We start from the raw sequence: 14,253 nt of genomic DNA, 5'->3' as shown, positions 1-14,253 counted from the left end.
ACTCTCTCTCTCTCACACAAATTTTCTGGACCAAATTCTTTGTATGTCTCTGTAATTTACTAAGTTCTCTCTATCCTTAATCATCATATCTAAACCCGTGATCTTTATCGTGTCACAAATAAAGCTTATTGCATCAAGAATTTCAATAGGTTTGGGATTACTACCTTGTACTGCTGGATCAAGTAGATTACCGGCAAGGTGGATAGATGACACACAAAATTCTTTCGTATCTTTTAATTTAGTCAAGATGGCCTTTTCTTTGGAAGATTGTAGTGGGGAGGTTGGTAACTTCTCAATGAGAACTGTCTCCAAATCATTGATTTTTTTGACAAACCTATGAAAGAGGGTCATTGGATTCAAAAGCCGTAATCAAATGAACAATTGGGTTCATCAAATCAATCAATCTGTCAAAGAAAACATTATCATCGAGAACTCTATTTTTTTATATCAGGCTTGAGGTATGATTGCACATTTTCATTGACAGCCAATGTTTGAGGGATAACTATGTTTGACTGCTTCAGTGAAATCCTATCTTTGACAGCCCTTTTTCAGCTGATATTGCATTAAACAATGCTAATAAAACATAGCTGTGTTTACTGTTTTGACAACCTCAACTGCATTTGCACATTACATATAACAGTTTAACATATCTGAGTATAGCTAATCCTCATCAATAACCTTTTGATCTTCAGTACCAGATTATGAATTGGACCTATATTATACCTTGGTCAAATCACCATCATAATATTCTGGTATGTGTTCAATAAGCTTTGATGTACTGTTTCTTTCTGATATTCGATCAAACCTATTTATTTTAAAGTAAAGAAAATCATTAATTTTAGTCTTATTTCAGTAATTATCAACTTATGTTAGTTGTAGGCAAGTTTCCACAAACATTGCAGGTGGCCATTATTTAGAAATTAGAAAATCATTATTTACAAAATCTTCAACAAATGTAATAGTGTCAAATTTACAATAAATTAGATTGAAATCTAGATTTACAATGTGGGGCGAAGAACTCTTGAATCGTGTAGACTGGTCATTACACAAGCCAGTTGTACAGAAGTGTTGCTCCTTGTAGGTGTTTCGGGTTCTCTGGTAGTGGATTGTAAAATTTCTGTCCTGTATAAGAGGGTTCTTTTTGTGTATTTAGTAGTATGATGAGGAGGAAGTTGGCATTCAGTCAGCAGCTCTTCCAAGTGCTGTACGTCTGAATGTCCTCACCTCTTCACAATTCCAGTTGATCAATTGTTCCTTTCTTATGTTTACCATGTTTTTGTCAATGGACTGAGCTAAGATTAATTACATTCTGTTTGTAAGCATTATAAATATTTGCCATTATTATTATAAGCTGTAGTTATGAATCATTCTTAGTGTTGTATAATGCTTGTTTAAATGCGAACAACTGTGGAATAAATCATTATTTCAGTTTTAGAGAATGACAGGGCCAACAACTTCTTGGCCTTGTATGCATTCAACAGAAACTAAGATTAGCCTTACACAGATACCTCCAATATAAATTTGTCTCTTATCTTGTATAATCAATTATCTCGTGGATTATTTAGCCTAGATTAAAATTCATGAGACCTTCCTCAGAGGTCCATGTTGGGTCCAATTCTCTTCATACTATATGTTAACGACCTGATACATGCTATCCCCAGTGCATCAGTAACTCTTTTTGCCAATGACAACAATTACTGCATCAACCAGTGGTTTTGGGAGTTTGAGTAATACATTGGAGATAGCCTTAAATGGGGCTAGCCGGTGGTTTCAATAAAATTGTCAATTTTAAATAAAAACAGCCAGTAAAGTTCATAGCTAAACAAAACATTTATTGAGACTTTGAACTTGATGAAATCATTAAGGCTTCCTCCTCAAAGCTTTTAGAGCTCATAGTGGACAGTAACAATAACTGGAAGGAGCATATATCTGTGGTTTCAGGGAAACTGAGTTTTGCATGTTTTACACTAAAAGTTCTTGCTTTTTGTAGACTTACTTAAGTAACTAGACTAGTTACATTAAACACTTTATACTATGCGTATGTATATTTGCATCTGATATTTGGGGTGGTGGGTCATTCCACATCAATTCAACCAAAGAAAAATCACTTTCTCACCCACCATCTCAGATTTTGATGAAACTTGGCTTGTTTGTTCTACCCATGAAGATAAGTCACCATGTCAAATTTTAACACTCTACCTCTTACCGTTCCCTTTTTATAGCCTTTCAAAGTTTTGCATTTCCGCAAATTCTAACCTATGGATATCGCAAAATGAAGGACGCTTTGTATTTTTTTTAAACGAAGACTTAGTTTAGCGTTACATTAAATATCGTCGAAAGGGTATGTGATAATCACAAAAACTTTTTTTTCTAAATAATCCTTACTAAATGGGCTATCAAATGATGAAAAAATATTAATGGGGTTTTGACACCTTTGTTGTGTTGTATGTTATGTTAAATATAAGTTATAACATTTCGGTTTTACAGATTTTACCATGTCCTAGAAGTATTTTTTTTTTTTTTTTTTTTACTGGAATTTGATAAATAGCAGACATTCTACTAAACCAAGGTTTAACTTTAAAACAGTACAAAATTTAATAATAACACATTTAGTTGGGTTTTTTCTTGTTTTTAAAAAAACATAATATCTACTCGCACTATTCATCAGGAACACAGCACTAATTCATGCAGCACACTTTGAAGAAAACTACATAGACCTGACAAAAATGTTGGTGTATGTGAAAACCAAAATAGAGAATGTATGTTAAGGCACTGTAGCCTATGCCCACCAAAGGAAAATCTAACAAGTTTTTTACTTACAAAATTTGAAGATTATGACGAAGACGACTCAATTGAATTTAATCAGTGGGTTTCAACCGACAGATCTCAAGTGATTACTCAAACAGCAAACATTGAAGGCTATATTAAAACCTAACATCTAAATTGGAAAAACTTGTTCCCCACTCCTTCATTGCTGTCGCAATCAAAGTTTTTCAAAACCTGTAGTGTCATTAGACTTCAGTGAAAATTACTCGTCCATGATCCAGGATGAAGCCCAGGGATACCACTGGACATCTGATTCCTGCACTGTACACCCTATTATAGTTAACCTAAGCAGTGTTGAAAATGAAAGATTAGTGTTGTCTCTGTATAATATCCGATGACATGAAACATGATGTTTCTATGGTCTACAAAATTCAAGAAATTGTGTCAGAGTACATTAAAGAAAATTATTCACATGTAACAGAGATTCACTACTTCAGTGATGGCTGTGCAGACCAATATAAAAATAAATTTAATTTTATCAACTTCTGCTTGCATGAACAAGATTTTAAGATCAAGGCACAGTGGTCGTTTTTTTCAACTAGCCATGGGAAGACAGAATGCGATGGAATTGGAGGCACCGTGAAAAGGTTGGCAAGAAAGGAAAGTCTTCAGAGACCTCTTGGTAATTAGATTCTGTCTCCATCACATTTGTATGAGTTTGTAAATCAAACATTACAAAAGTTAATTTTTGTTTTATTTCAATAGATGATATGCTTAAAACACGTTCTGACTTAGAACGCTTTGAGGACGTACAAACAGTCCATGGAACCAGAAGCTTCCATAACTTTAATCCGATAGACAGTTCAGGGAACTTGGAAGCAAGGAGGATCAGTTCCGATGAGAAACCTGCCCTGACGTTTAACTTGAGGATTAAATCAACATCAACATGCTACGTGGCTTGTAAATATGATCTATAATACTTTAGAATCACATAACTGAAGTGAATAAAGAAGAAGGTGATGTGACTGTTAAATTTATGCATCCTGCAGGGCCATCACCATAATTTCATTGGCCAAAGCTAGAGGACATTTGCCCCGTGCCGATACCTCATGTACTTGCAATTGTTGATCCTCCTTACATTTCGACCGGAAGAACCTATAGGTTTCCAGAAAAATGTGTCAGCTCAAGAGAAATTTTCAAAACTCCATTAAATGTTTTCCTGTAAAATTTGGAATGTAATTAAGATGTTGGAAATATTAAATAGTTAATATAGGTTAAGTTAACACCTATTGTTTATTTTTAATTTTTGAGTTTGTTTGAAATTAAGTTCTTTTAACAAGATGATTCAGGTTAAAATATGATGTTATGAATTGAATAATAAAATATACCTTCAGATATCCTGAATAATAATGCAAGCCTAGAGATCATTATAATCCCTGGAAATCCTTATTGCTCAGTATAATTGGGCGGAAAAAATAAATTGGAAACCTATTATTTAATGTAATGAAACACAACAAAGGTGTCAAAACCCCATTAATATTTTTTCATCATTTGATAGCCCATTTAGTAAGGATTATTTAGAAAAAAAAGTTTTTGTGATTATCACATACCCTTTCGACGATATTTAATGTAACGCTAAACTATGTCTTCGTTTAAAAAAAATACAAAGATGCAAACAAAATATTTTTTTCAGCCCTAGTAGATTAACTTAGAGGTTTAAGGTATTTTTTTCTAGAATCTTCATTGTTTTAAGAATAAGCCTATAAATTTTCATGGAGATTTAATGGTAAATAAAAAAGTTACAAATTATTTTCGAAACGTAAGCGTCCTTCATTTTGCGATATCCATAGGTTAGAATTTGCGGAAATGCAAAACTTTGAAAGGCTATAAAAAGGGAACGGTAAGAGGTAGAGTGTTAAAATTTGGCATGGTGACTTATCTTCATGGGTAGAACAAACAAGCCAAGTTTCATCAAAATCTGAGATGGTGGGTGAGATGGCCTGGTTGAACTGACATGGAATTACCCTGGTGCTTATTCGGCTAACGTGGGTAAAGTTTTAAAAATTCAAAAACAAATAGAGTTTTGGCTAGCCTTTATACAGATATGTCTTATTTTACCCAAAACAGTATACTTATCCTCCGATCCATTCATATTCTTGAAATTCTCTGCTACGGCAAGGCTAATCCAGAAAAATGTAATATACAGTAATTATAAGCCTTAAATTTCATGGATCATTATGTAATCATTGTCCTTGATTTATTTTAGAATTAGTATATTTTAGTTCTTAGAAAATGCCTTAAATTGACTTGAAAAGTTACATAATTTGTCAGGTAATCATTACATGTAAACCTGTTGGTAAAAAAAAATAAACAAATAGCTAGCTGTAACTCAAGATTATTTGTCGTCCTACACATGTCATGCATAGACAAAGTCCAAGGAGTTATTATACTATGATTGCATAAATAATATAACATAAGTCTAACTAAAATAAAAACTGTAGTAGCTATAGGTATTAAAAGATAACTAATAAAATAAGATTAAAACAGAAAAGTATAAACTTTTAGTTACAGTACAAGTCAGATTCCTAAAGTTGTTAAGCTAAAAAGAGTACCTGCTACTAGCATACTTACTAAAAATAGTATAGTAAAGTATATCTGATTACCAAAAATCAACAGTCCAGACTCCAGAGTCAGCACTATATGAAATACAAGGTAAAGAGTGTTGCTACCAGTATTATGAGTTTTCCGACAACAGCACAAAATTTCATGCTGCAACTACGAGGATCATTTGGAAAGTAAGGTCTGATTTCTTATAAAAAGGAAATTACAAATTTTTCAAAAATAAATTGTTTTATTTAAATCCCGACATCTTTCTTTATTTTCAAAATATTTTCAATTTTTGTTTAAACGTTTGAGTTTTACAAGCTTTTGATTTCCGATGTAGAAGTCTACCACATGTGAGGATAATCAATCTGTAACTGCTTCTTTCACTATGTCATCAGTGTTAAAGCACTTACCGCTGAGAAATTCCTATAGGTAGCGTAACAAGTGAAAATTGCTCAGTCCCAAATCCGGGCTGTACAGTAGGTGGTCAATCTGTTCCTGTCCAAATGATTTGATTAGATTTTGGGTTTGGATGGCAGAGCGAGGTCTGGCATTATGCAACAAGAGAATTCCAGATATTAATAGGCCACGTCGCTTCGCTTATTCTGTATTGCAACTCACAGTTTAGTCAGAGTGTCACAATAAGCAGCTGCATTTATAGTTCTTCCTCATTCCATAAACCAAAATAACAATATTCCAAATATTCCCAAAACATAGTTGATATAACCTTGCTGTTAAGATTGTTTGTTTTGCCTTAACTTTAACCGGTGATGTTGTGTAGCTCCACTACACTAACTGGCATTTCGTTCTGGGGTTATGTGAGAAACCCATGTCTCGACACCTGCGACAATGTTCTCTAAAAGTGTATCTTCTCATATGTTGGGAATGTGAAAGAAAATAATAGTAATAAAAAAGATTTATTATTAAGCTACATTACTACACATCTCTACCAACTAGAACTACTTCATCCTCATGGATTATGTTTGTAATAATATACAGCAAAATAAAATTACAACTATACTAGCTCAGAGTATACGGTAACATTAATAGTAATAAATCGCTAAAACATATTCCACCCAAAATAAGTGAATAAGCTTAATAATTTTTCAAATACCACTATATTACAGAGACTTTAATAATATTTACAACAATGTATATGTAATAGCTTTTGTATGGACAGAATTGTTATAATAAAAAGGCATGATAGGTGTTCTTCTGTGGCAGAACAAATATATTAATTAATTCAGCCGGGTAATGTTTGGAATTAGTTTAGATTTTATTTATTTAGGAGAACAGTTCAACATACTTGCAATTTACAGAACTTTTGATAGCAATTTACACTTATTTATAGATGAGAAAATTATTATTCGAGAACGTTTAGAAACAAAATGGGTGTATTGATAGGAGACATAAACACAGACTTGCTTAAGAACGAAGCGCTGACGGATAAATACATGAATTGTTTACTTGGGACGGGACTTGTGAAATGTGTAGTCAAACCTACTAGAGTAACTGAAAACACTCAGTCTTGTCTCGATCACATTTTTGTACGATATAGAGATATGAGTAGAATTAGAGCAGCTGTGGTTGAGACAAGCCTCACAGATCATTACAGCACTGTTTTGACAATAACCGGACCTACTGCCACGAACAAGACACAGACTGATACAGCTACGTACGTAGACCGAATGTTACTTGCTGACAACCTGCTGACACACGTGCCCACTGGGAACCCATACTTGAGTCCTTGGAGGTCAGTACTTGTTCCACACTATTTAACGATATAGTACAGAAATCAATCGAGAATGCCACAAAGTTAAGTAATAAAATATCTACTAGATCTAAGAAACTTAAGCCTTGGATATCTGCGGGATTGATTTGTTCAATAAGAGCGAGGGATAAGCTAAGTAAAAGAATTAAAAAAACAACCTTTTAATGTGTCATTAAAACATTATTACCACAACTATAGACAAACTCTAAGCACATCATTAAAACACGCTAAGAGAGAATATTATCGTTCTAAAATTACTGAAAACAGAAAAGACTCTAAAATGTGTTGGGGAATAGTAAATGAATTGGTGGGTAGGGTGCAAACCAGGGACACATTTCCAATACGAAAGTTTCTGCCGACAAATTCAAACATTACTAACAATTAAATTACTCAAATAGCAAATGATTTCAATAATTATTTTGCGTCTGTTGGGAAAACGTTAGCCGATACAATTAACCCGGTAGGGGACCCAGTGGTGAGCGATAGCGACTATAGACTGGATGCGACATTTACGTTACGTACGGTGACAGAACTGGACATAATACGGCAAGTGACAAATTTACGTGGAGGCTCTGCCCTGGGTCATGATGGCGTTTCTGCACGGGTCCTCAAGGACAATTTAAGCACTTTTATGAAACCACTACTATACTTGATCAATTTGGGCATTACCCAGGGAATATTCCCTGATAATTTTAAGTTGGCTAAAGTGTACCCTTTGCACAAGTCAAACAGCTTTACTGATAAAAACAACTTCCGTCCGATATCCCTCTTGAGTGTCTTCGCTAAGGTACTGGAGAAGGTAGTTAAGGAACAGCTTGTACACTTTCTCCAGGTAAACAATGTACTTTCTCAGTGTCAGTATGGGTTTAGAGACGACAGGAGTATTTTTTGATGCATTGTTTGATTTAAATAAAGAATTAAATAATGCAATCTCAGAAAACAAAAAATTAATGCTAATCTTTTTAGACCTCAAAAAAGCCTTTGACTCTGTTGATAGAAATAAGTTAATGAATAAATTACAACAATTAGGTGTTAGGGGCATGGCCCTTACTTGGTTTCAAAGTTATTTTACCAATAGAAAATAATATGTCTCAATTTGTAATGTTAGTAGCGATGCAATTAATGTAGACTACGGTGTAGTTCAAGGGAGTACACTTGGGCCAATTCTGTTCTTATTATATATAAATAATATTGCCAAGCTAAATTTAAATGGAAAAATAACATTATTTGCCGACGACACACTTATTTTTCTGAAAGGAAATATATGGGCGGATGTGAGACGAGAAGCATTAAGTGATTTAATGTTACTGAAAAAGTGATTTTATCAGAATGTCCTTTCCTTAAATATAACTAAAATTAAATTTATGCCAATCTCTTTGAATCCTCAATCGGATTATGTATTAGGAAATCTGATCATACATAGTTGTGGAAATCATAGTAACAGTACCTGTATTTGTGAAGCAATCGAAAAAAAATAAACTCGTATAAATATCTTGGCGTTATTTTAGATTTTCGTTTGAAATGGTCAGATCATATTGAATATCTCAAACAAAAGACCCGAAAGTATACCTTTGCCTTTAAGAACCTTAGGGATATTCTTGCTGTTCAAGAAATGAAAATGGTATATTATGCATACGTGCAATCTCTTTTTGCATTTGGGATAATTTCTTGGGGGGCAGCTTATAAATCAAATCTTGATCCTCTGTTTACGGTTCAGAAATCAATTTTGAAAGTAGCTTTTAAAAAATGTCATAGTTTTTTTTCAACATCCATTTTATTTCAAGAAACTAAAATGTTTACAATAAGACAACTTTTTATAAAATCTCTTTTAATACACATGTATAAAAATTTAGATGATTTATTTGAAAGAACTCAACACACCCATAACACACGTTATTCTAGATCAACAGGAATTCTACCACTTCAATTAACTAAATCTTATTCAAACACCAACTCATACTATCTAGCTCACGTGCTTTTTATAAATATGAGTAAACAGTTTCCAAATTTTAGTTTTTTCAATGAAATTTCTACAATTATTTTTAAAAGGAAAGTTAACCAGTGGTTATTATCATTGTCTATTGAGGAGGCCGGGGCAGTGTTGTCTACGAACTACGGGCGGACAGTTTGACATGTGAACAGCCACCACTCCTATCCCATCATCATTCATTATCACTACCCCATTATAATCTGCGGTGACCCTGCTTATTTACCATTGTTGCTAATATGTAAATGTTTTTAAAATTAATAATATTCAATGCTTTAAAACAGGTACAAATCAAAATTACACGGTTTTTTCCTTTTAATATATTCATTTCATATTCACGTATGTATGTGTATGCATGTATATGTATATTTGTATGTGTGTGTATGTATGTATGTGGTATATAAGTGTATTATTTTGTATTATATTTTATATTCATTTTGTTTTATTTATATCCAGTCCGTTATTTCTTCAGGCGTGAGCAACTCGAGTCTGCGCACAGGCATCATAGCCCATGCAGGCTCATTTCCCGAGAACAATGTTTTATACATGATGTTATTTTTATGATGTTTATTTCTATGATGATTATTTCTTATGATGTTTATTCTTTGTTCACATTTCAAACTCCGTTCGGTCATGTAAAAATTTAGAAGTTAATTGTACAGTTTGGATTGTAATATTGTACCTATATTTGGGAAATAAAATCAATTCATTCATTCATGTAATCTAATTCATCAGGGACAAGGTTAAGAGAATTTTAACCTCTAACAACATAAGGCTGCTTATTATAGACTTAGAAACATTCATATTTTTTTCTTTTATTTGTGCTTTTATTAAGGACTTAATTGTGCTGCTCAGAAAGTGATTTTTTTTAGGTATTATATCTAGAGATTAAATTTGTGTGATGTAGATTGTCTCATATGAAATTTCACAAATATAACTTAGACTGGAGACTGAAAAAGATTCCTAGCATTAAGTTTTTTTTTATAAAACAACTGTAGGGATAGTCAAGAAACGCTCTTTTGTTTTGTAAATTACATTTTTAAACCGTGACAAGGCGCACGTATGTATTTTGGACCAACACTCGACATTTTCATTTATTATACAGTATGTTGTGGATAGACAACATATCAGGCATGAATTTGTTATTGTAAAGGTACAGTAATGAGGTGTAGAATTTTACGGAATAGTTTAAGTTGTAGCGACCATAGGAGTAAATTAACTAGTTTGACCGAATACAATTTCACTTTTTCATCTGACAGTCAGTAAATGTAATCTAAATATCATATTAGATAAGTTAATACGCAACTTAATTATTTATATGTTTTACATTATTTTTCTTTTGTAATATTAGCCATTCTAGTTGCAACATTTTTAATGATATTTATTCTCACAGCGAAAGTGTTATTTTTAGGTCTTAAAATATATTGTAATTTAATTATTTACTTTCAAGTATTTGAATTACTTAGTCATGTTATAAATGAAATAACATGATCTGGGAAGTCACGGATCCGATTCCCAGGGAGGTCAATAAATATTGGTAAGTGAGTTTGGACTGTTTTCCCACAAAAACGTTTGGTATGCTCAATTTAAATGCTGTTAGCAAACCCTATTCAAAAACATGTAATTTTAAAACAAAAAGTTGTTTTTTTCCTAAAGATGGTGAGATAAAATTCCCGGGAATTTAAAATCAAGGAAATATTACCTGCAATATTCTCAAAATTCACAAATCCCAGGAATTTGTCATTAATTAGCAAGGTAGCTTAAAAAAAACAGTAAAAAATAGGTAGAAAACGTAATTATATGTTTAAATCAAACTCAAACACTAAAAATACATTTTGATATAAAATTATAATGAAATAAATTTCCTGGCGGTATACATTTTTAAAAGCGAAATCATTCAGTTTTAGGTCTATCTGGGAATTATAAAATAAAATAAAAACTGTTTTATATCTAGAAAACATATTATTGATGGAATAAAACCAGCTGAAAAGATCCCTCTTTTGTTTTGTGAAAAATAATTTCCCTATTAAATTAATCATGTTTTAAATATGAAAGAATTACAATAATATTATTAAATTAAGCTGTAATTCCCCTACTTTTTATTGTAACATTGATGTAATAAATACATAGTATGGCAATATTGTCAATTATTGGCCTAACAATAACAAATTGTAAAGCTAAATAGGTAGTTTTTGAATATTTTAGACCTAGGTTGTTTCAGCATGAGTTCTAAAGAGATAAGCTATTACTTCTTAAAAAATGCTTGGTTATTAATCCTCAAGTCTTTAATAACAGTTTAGCAATCGAAATCCTATGATGTACTTCCATATTATTACCCACTACATTGTAACAAATATCATTAATAAAAATTATTGAAAAAATGGCCCCTGAATTGAGACCTGTGGCATTCAATGCTCAACAACCAAGAGGTTTAAGGTTGTACCATCCCAGCTTATAGATTGTTTCCTTTGATGTAAGTAAGATTTTCTGGGCTCAACCAAGTACGCCGTACCTTTCCAGCTTCTTCAAGAGGATATTGTGTGACACGCAGTCGAAGGCACGTGAAAGGTCGTATAGCAGTAGAACTTTTTGCTTGAAAAGAATTAAGAATGGCCTGAAGAAGTGAGTCCACCACTTTGACAGTAGATCTATGCCTTCTTAAGCCAAACTGTGCTGATACCAAAAGGTGATGTGACTCAAAAAAGTTGCAGAGCTGCTCCAGCATGACAGATTTAATGACCTTGGCAAACATAGGTATAGAGATATAGGTCTGAAGCTCGATACCTCTCGTTTTGTGGACCCTTCGTGTAGACAGGGTCAGTCCTCAATGCCTTCAAAACTTCAGGGAAAGCCCCTTCAGACAGGCACAAGTTTATTAAATCTGATAGAGCAGGAGCTATACTAGAAATAACCCTTCTGAACAAATCCACAGACATGTCTTTACTCTTGGAAATCTTAGAACCATGCACTACTTTTACTACTTCTTCCATGGTAACTAGCTTCCACACAAAATTAAAAGGTACCACGGGAACTGAAGTTAGATAAGGATACCCATTCCCACTAGGAAGAGTCACCAGAGACAAATTACCAGATTTAACAAGGTCCTTGGCACTCAAGAAAATACGCATTTAACACTTCTGCTGGGGCAAAATTGGTATCAGGGACAGACAACTGGGGCTTAATCCTATTGATATAGTTCCAGGCTGCCTTGCATGGATTTTCAGACGGGTACGGTCCAATAAGCGGACCCGGTTTTTTATATCGAAGAATATAATCATCGATACCTAATATTCGCATATCGAATCATAGACTATCAATCGATATAAAAGTAATAACAATCATATGTTTAAATTAAAATGTGAATTTAATGATAACAAATAATAAATGAACATAACCAAAATCAGGGAAACTCATAACTTTAACTAAATGAAACAGAACGAAAACGTTTTTACTAAAGTTGTGTCCACCATTACCTTCTTTTTTTGCATCTGAAGACGACCATGTTAGCTCCTCTGACAGTTACATTTGTTACAATATCACATAATGGATTCTTAGGTACTAAACCCAACATCCTGAAGCCATAAAAAACATATTTTATCGTCTTTTAAAGCAATTTGGTGAAGCTTCCTAAGATTGACGGCCATTTTAATACACAATGTTACGTGAAATTTAAAATACTACCTTAATTGTATTATTTGAAAGTGTTTACAGCTGTTCATATAGATTATTTAAGTTGTTAAAAATAATTCATCAGTATCGATTGATTATATCGATGGTTATGATTAAGTAATATCGTTTGCCAATTTCGATATAAAAAACCGGGTCCGCTTATTGGACCCTACCCTTTCAGACTGTGCAATACCTTAGCTCTCATTTAGCTTCCAACTGTTGAATCAACACAGTAAATGATGTGACCGTAACCATGTTTTATGTAATATAGGCCTACTGATCCCCTGTGTTCCTTACACAACAGTATTATCTACCTAGGCCTAATTTATTGTTTAATTTTCAATGTATTTTGCATAGTTTATTAAAAGATAGGGCAATGTCCAAGTTATTTTTTGTGTTTCATTACTAATAAATTATAACATTATCTGTTGATAACAGTGGTTTATCGTTAAATTCCAATAAAAAGTTTATTAGAAAATCTGTACTATCTAGTCTATAAATGTTCCGACCTCAACCGGTATTGCACTAAATGTACACTTTGGCTCTATATAATATGTACATACTATACCCTAAAACCTCCCTATATTTACCAAATTCAAGATGTGAATAAGAGAGCCCATTTCATGTATGATTCTCATTTAGACCTACACACATTAGGTCTTCTTAACTATAATAGATCAGTCAAAGGTAATTTTCAAATTACAGGTAGACTAGACTCTTAACTCAAAAATATTAATAACTTTACAACAAGCAGTTAGTATGGATATGATAATTTAAACCCATTATAAATTTTAATACCAGACCAATTATTGTCAACAAAAATATTTACTAGATAAGCCAGGCATAATTATTTTGTCATTATTAATGACAAGATGTACATCAGTCTATTTAAGAAAATTACTTTTAGTTTTACAAATAAATAAGTTTATAAAATTGAAAATTTGAATACTTTCACTTACTTGTCTCCATAAAGTCTGAATTAATTTTACCCCTCTCTACACTAATTCCCAGATGACTCAATCAAAACACCCAGTTTTCGTTCTGCAAAGGCCTCAATGGCCTCACCCAATCCATATTAGGTTATATTTAAAATCCTCACACCTAGTCTAGTCCCAACCTCTATAATATATTGTCTGTACACTGATTTGTGCTACATACTATAAAAACTTACATAAATGCACAGTTTCATTCATCATATCTATTCTTTATATAAATTTCATTATTTAAATTTCTTATTATTTCTTTCACACTGTTATATGATTTTTATAACTACTTTACAGAATGGTTAACATTAATAAACATGACAACAATAAAAATGTACTTAACAATACAAACAGACAATAATGAACTAGAATGAATAAGTGTGACAAGCACGGGTAGTAACAATTAATATTATTAATCGATAAATATTACCGTAACAGTTATTCACATTATAAAAAGAAACTATGAAACAACT

General features: G+C 32.5%; 2 protein-coding genes across 4 annotated transcripts in view; one reads left to right on the top strand and one right to left on the bottom strand.

Annotated features, from left to right (window-relative positions):
- Positions 1 to 13,871, bottom strand: part of LOC124362255 (LIM and senescent cell antigen-like-containing domain protein 1) — a 39,692-nt gene extending 25,821 nt beyond the window's left edge. For both annotated transcript variants that reach the window (XM_046816605.1, XM_046816606.1), the window contains exon 1: positions 13,757 to 13,871. The gene's annotated coding sequence lies outside the window, so the exon portion shown is untranslated. The remainder of the gene's footprint in view (positions 1 to 13,756) is intronic.
- The window catches only part of LOC124362256 (origin recognition complex subunit 4-like), a 41,317-nt gene that overhangs the window by 4,254 nt on the left and 22,810 nt on the right, over positions 1 to 14,253 (top strand). The window lies entirely within an intron of this gene.

This window comes from Homalodisca vitripennis, chromosome 5 (genome assembly GCF_021130785.1).
Source record: "Homalodisca vitripennis isolate AUS2020 chromosome 5, UT_GWSS_2.1, whole genome shotgun sequence".
Classification (NCBI taxonomy): domain Eukaryota; kingdom Metazoa; phylum Arthropoda; class Insecta; order Hemiptera; family Cicadellidae; genus Homalodisca; species Homalodisca vitripennis.
Note: the sequence above shows the minus strand (reverse complement) of the source record. Positions and strands in the feature narration are given on the sequence as shown.